We start from the raw sequence: 6128 nt of genomic DNA on the forward strand, positions 1-6128 counted from the left end.
AAAGTTACCAAGACACCTGCGTGCTTAATTGTGAGGGGCTTTACGGACTGATCTGCCAGGGACTGACACCTATGGTTATAGGGATGATTCCCTTAGAGAACTCTCAAGTAAATTTGGCAGATGTTCAACCAGAAATGGTTTTTTATTAAAAGAGAAATATAAAAGGCAAATGTACAGAAAACCGCACACTGCGTGCATACAAGGGAAACACAAAATCAGGGAGAAAATGGGAGAAAGGAGTTTTGGGGACAGCAATAACTACCAGTCTTGAAGAGAGGGGTGTCTGTAGAGGCAGCAAAATGGCCAGCATTTCAAGGAGAAGAGACCTAAATTGATTGGGGGGGGGGGTTGTATGGATGGATCTAGAACACAACCACCCACTGGTGCATAGGCAACCCCGATATAGGGCAAAATGCTCCCGGGGCAAGCTGCCATCTTTGCCCCCCAAACAATGACTTGATGGCTTCCCCTGGAGGTGGACAGTGGAGTTGGGAGAACCGTAATAGGTCTGTCTGAGGTGGACTTTAAGTGTAAGTGGTGCTTGATGATTCTTTCAGTATCGGACGGGAAAAGCTACAGGTTTACTGAATATCTCGGGTGTTGCTTGATGTGGATGGATAAGTCGTGATGGTTGCTCATCAGCTGTGATGATGCCCTCTTGTTCTCCTCTGCCAATGTGTGGATTTTCATTTAACATTATAATGAGCCTCTTGAAGCTTTTTTTTTTTTTGCAAATGGCCTCCTTTTTTTCTTTTCTGGGACTGTTGCCGTTGTTCTTGCTTCCTTTTGAGAAGATACCAAACTTCTGCAAGATCTCCAACAAGAGATTCAGCAAGACTAATAACTACCTGATTACTGCATCCTATCATGAGAGCTGGCCTTGATTGGTTCTTTAACGAACTTTTGAGTCTCCTTAAAGATCAACAAAATTTCCCAAGGTATAAGTTTTCATGACTCAAAGCTCACTTCCTCAGACAGAAATGAGAATGAAGCAATGCTCATGTGTACTTGCTTTTGAGAGACTGCTGTTCTTTACCACCACCTTTCCCCTTCTCCGTTTAATGTTTGGAAAACCTGCTTTGAAATATCTGCAATCTATACCGTTTCATTGTTTACTGAATATTGAATTGCATGGTGTAATCTTGATTTGAGTCTCAGTGAGAAAGGTGGACTATAAATAATGTAAATAAGTAAATTAAATAAAATCTGACGTCACCCTGGTTTGCAGTGCCAGGGTCCGTTGACAGGGAGAGCAATGTTCCTGGCTGCCAGGCTATGAAATTGTGACACCGATTTAGAGAAACCCTCTCTGGGTCTGGAATGAGCCCCCCCCCCCCCCGTCTTGACTGCCCTGGGGGTGGGATAAGTGTTCTGGGCACAGAATCTAAACCCCCAGAGTGGGATGAGAGTATCCCATTGAGATAGCAATAGAGGCTGATCCCTTGCGGTGGGCTATCATATTTATTTGATGCTGAGTAACTTCTACCTGCCCTTTCCTCAGATGCTGTGTTTACGTTGTTTCTCCTGGCTCCCTTAAACTGCTGAAATGCCCTTGAAGGGTTAAAGAGACAGAGCAGCAGTCCTAGAAAGGCAGATTGGGGGTTGGGGTTATAAAGGCATGGGGGGGGGGGTTGTGAGAAATCCATTTCTTGTCCCCCTCCCCTTTGCACAAGTCTCTGGGCTGTTGCTGGAATGGAGGGATCTGGTGAGCTCAAAGGGTCCTTGGAGGGGGAAAGTATGGGGAGGGGCTACAATGCAAGGCCCAAAGCAGAGAGACAGAGGGAGGGCTCCGTGGGGCAGATGGAAAGTGTCTCTCCTCACCCCTCCCAGTTCTCCATTCTGCTTTTAAGAGATCCAGGAAGCGCTGCAAAGGGTTTAGGTGCAGAATCCAAAAAGAATGATAGGAGTGCCCATTGGAAGTAACGGGAGAGGCTTGAAGGCCTATTGGTAATAATGGGAACCAGGAATGCCAATTTATTTGTGTTGTGTCCCTTGAAATACATTACAGCAAAAAAAAAAGTTGCAAAGAAAATGTGGAATGGATTTTACAGAAAGGTCTCTGGGCCCAGATTGATTATTCAAGGACTGGAATGACAGGCCCCTGAATGCAATGACAGCCCCTGAGTATAGCAGAAGTGCTCTGGGACTGGAATGACAGGCTGCTGAGTGGAATGAGGGGCCCGGAGTGTAGCAGAAGGGCTCTGGGACTGGAATGACAGGCTGCTGAGTGGAATGAGGGGCCCTGAGTGTAGTAGAAGGGCTCTGGGACTGGAACGAGAGACCCTTGAGTGGAATGACAGCCCCTGGGTGCTATAATGTATTTCAAAGGAGCCCAAGTAAGTAAATTGGCATTCCTGGTTGCCATTATTTCCAAAGGGCCTTCAAGCCTTTCCCATTATTTCCAATGGGCAATCCTGTCATTCCTTAGTACATCCCTCTTGAAGGGGGGTATCAACAGTCAGCATCCTATGCATTATTACTCCAATGTCAACCCCAGGTCTGTATGATCCCAGTGCAAACCAAAGGGCATCATCCCACTGAGGGATCTGGGATTATTATAAATAGGAGTATCATCAGCACTAGTCACACCAAACCATTCTGGTCAACTTTCTGCTAGAGCTGCTTGGGTGCTTACCTTGCTCCCAGGTAGACCTCTGGATCTGATTATGGAAAGAACTGATTTCTGAATAAAAGTCATTTAATCAAGAACCAGTGTCTTGTTACAATGAACCAGGGATCTGTCTGCTGTAATCTATCATCCAGAGTCTGACATTTTGACCAGAATGGTTACACAGGAAAATTACAAGCCTCTTCTACCCCTGCACGATCCCCCCTCTCCTTTTCCAAACAACTTGGTGCTGTTTGATCTGTGTGAGAATAGTCTGCATTATTGTGCTATCAGCTACAGGGAGAGAGAGAGAGAGAAGACATAACATTAAAAGGAAACCTCTAACTGGGAACATGTGAGAACTTATTGGAATGTTAGCAACAGGGATATTTCCAGCCATACAAAATGGAGTTACCCCTGACAGAGTAAAGCCTACACATGACAGCAAAATCATTGGCATGACAGAATGGGTACAGTCTGGTACAAGTACACAAAAAATTCATGTGATACAAATCAGATCTCCTAACTCTTCTCAAACAGAGCTAAATACATAAACATTACAAGTAAATCAGGTTTTAAGCAGGTAAGCAAACGGCTATGTAAAATGGAAAGCCCCAGCACCCAAGACATGCTGCCAAGTTTGACACTTCCTGTTCATAAAGTGACCGTGCCTTCTCAACGTACCAACAGTTTTATACAATATCAGGCGGATTGGGGTAATTCGAAAACAAACTTGAACAATGCAATTACAATCATATCAGGTATAATCCAGGAATCGATAAACGGTCACTCATTTTTATAGAGTCAAAAGCACATAGGAGAAGAGTCAAATATCTTTCATCATAAATGTTCTTTGCAGCTTTTTCAATCGTAACCGCTATGGGCCAGCTAGCAAGATCCTCCTGTTTCAATATGCCTTCGCCATGGCAGTTACAAGAAAAATAAGTCGCAAGCAGTCCCTACAAATTCTCAAAGTACACCAGCCTTCGCACGTGGTGTCCTTGAATAAAACTGTTGGTATGTTGGCACTGCCACTTTATGAACAGGCATTAGCACTTTGTATATTACCACAGGGAAAAATGATTATGTTTACAAGCACTTTGCACTTTGAAACTGATGCGTGAATTGCGTGTGATATACCCTTGGTCTGCTGTCTTTGTTAGACTTTGTTGCCCCCATACCAGACATGCATTAAATGATAATTGGAGTATAATTGACTAACACCTTCGTGGCATTGTTCTAAATCAGTATTTATTTTGTTTTTTATGAGTTACTTATTTTGTCTTGGCATAGTTCTTCTCCTAGCTCTGTTACTGTGACTCTCTCTTCCTTTCTGGAGACTGAGCCCTACGAGGAAAGGCTGAGGGCCTTGGGAATGTTTAGTTTGGAGAAGAGGAGGTTGAGGGGGGACATGATTGCTCTCTTTAAATATTTGAAAGGCTGTCATTTGGAGGAGGGCAGGGAGCTGTTCCAGTTGGCAGCAGAGGGTAGGACACGAAGCAATGGGCTAAAACTACATGCACAAAGGTACCGGCTGGATATGAGGAAAAACTTTTTCACCGTCAGAGTAGTTCAAAAGTGGAATCAGCTGCCTAGGGAGGTGGTGAGCTCCCCCTCACTGGCAGTTTTCAAGAAGAGGCTGGATGAATACTTGTCAGAGATACTTTAGGCTGATCCTGCACTGGGCAGGGGGTTGGACTAGATGGTCTGTATGGCCCCTTCCAACTCTATGATTCTATGATTCTGTTGTTTGCTTGAGTGTGGCATGCAGGGCATGGAGAAATGCTTTTATAACTAGGTTTTTACTGGTAATGTTTTAGGTTCATTACGGGCTGTTGTACAGAAGTAATACAATTATGGAGTCTCTGCTTCCTTTTTATTCTTTTATTATTTAAACTTGCCTACTTATTATTCTTAATAACTCAATCTACAGAAAATCATTCCATCCATTATAACTACAGAGATCATTAAAGGAGAGCAATTACATGCGTCCAAAAAGGTATCTTAGATGAAGATACGAAGGTCACTGCCAAGGAGACCCTCCAAAGAAGAAGCTCTCTTTCAGATTAGCTTGTCATAATTACAGGGTTTCAGAACCTTTTCTTAACAACAGAGATTCAAATTCTTGGCTAACTTATTATCCTTCCTACACCAAACAAGATTATCCATATTCGAACATCTTCATGAAAGATAGCTAGTTCATTCTTGCTACATTTTGTATTAAAGTCTACAACTTGTGATTACAAGTTTCTCATAAGGCTGAATTATCTTTTGGCCCTCCACCAATGGAACTATCCTCGAAGAATGTTGCCAGCCTCTATGGATTTATGGATCCACAGGAATTAGCCATGTTAAGTCTGTACTTGCTCCTGACTAAGAGAGCTGTGGTTCTCGAATGCTTATGCCTCAATAAAGTTGGTTAGTCTTAAAGGTGCTACTATTATGAATTTATACGTGCCATTCTCAGAGACTCCCTGCACCTGGGTCTTGGTACATTGTATGCATTACTGGGAGTTAGATGCCTCTTCTAATCTACACACGGCAATACAACCGTGTAACTCTGTTGCTCTACAAGGTTGTTTTATTCTAGGCCTCTAGATTTTCACTGTTGCATGTCTAGCTACCTAAGGAGCTAGGGTAGCCCTGTTTCTGGGTGCAGAAGTGTCTTGAACAACTTTCTTGGTCATATCCAGCAATTGTTCCCCTATAGTTCCGGCTATATAGCCATAACACACTGCTCAACCACACTATTTAAAACAGGTGCCATGGAAAGGGGGTGGTCTGTTGGCCGTTCGCAGATCCCCCAGTGGTACACAAATGCAGCAGGCAGTTCCTGCTGTAAGTAGGCAGTGGTTGGGGGAGACTGGGCACAAGGCAGGGCTTCAGAGTGGCAAGCCCAAACAGGGGAGCAAAGAATCTGAGCCTTCCCCATGGGCAATTTCCACAAAGGCCAAGTGGTGGTGGTGGGTACGAGAGAGAAGGAGCGGACGTTAGAGGGCAACAGATCGGTGGCACATGCAAGGCATAGACTTGGAAAGCTGTGGCTTAACCCCAGAGGGCAAGAAGGGGCAGTATTCACAGGTCAGTGGGGCTGTTCCACCACTGAGGGTTTGTGAAGGGGCATGTCAGCCAAAATGATGGATGTCTGAAATGTCCTGCCAACTGGGTCCTCTCCTTCCATCTTCTGGGGTTTGCAGGGGCATCAAACTAGGAGCCCCAGATGTGCCATCCCAATGCCTTTCCACTGATCCACCTCTGTCTTTGCAAGGTCTTGGGCCGGCCCCATGAGGATGGGGGCAATGTCAGGGCTGCAGAGGAATCCCCAATGACTGATGGTGTTCCTCCTTTGCAAGCACCATCTTGACTATATGGTAAGGGCACTAGTCAGGGCACTAGTCGTGGTCATGGTGGCTCAGGAATCGAGCCAATACTGCATCTTGTGCTTTGTTGCCAGGAGAATGGGTGGGCTTCATCGTTTGATCATCATCCTTGTCCCACAGTGGCTCAGACCAATGAGCTC

The 6128-nt window shown here is 44.8% G+C and overlaps 1 protein-coding gene across 1 annotated transcript in view; it reads right to left on the reverse strand.

Annotated features, from left to right (window-relative positions):
• Positions 1 to 6128, reverse strand: part of LOC129328757 (zinc finger protein 493-like) — a 196553-nt gene that overhangs the window by 111666 nt on the left and 78759 nt on the right. The window lies entirely within an intron of this gene.

The sequence above is a fragment of the Eublepharis macularius genome, chromosome 4 (assembly GCF_028583425.1).
Source record: "Eublepharis macularius isolate TG4126 chromosome 4, MPM_Emac_v1.0, whole genome shotgun sequence".
Lineage (NCBI taxonomy): Eukaryota > Metazoa > Chordata > Lepidosauria > Squamata > Eublepharidae > Eublepharis > Eublepharis macularius.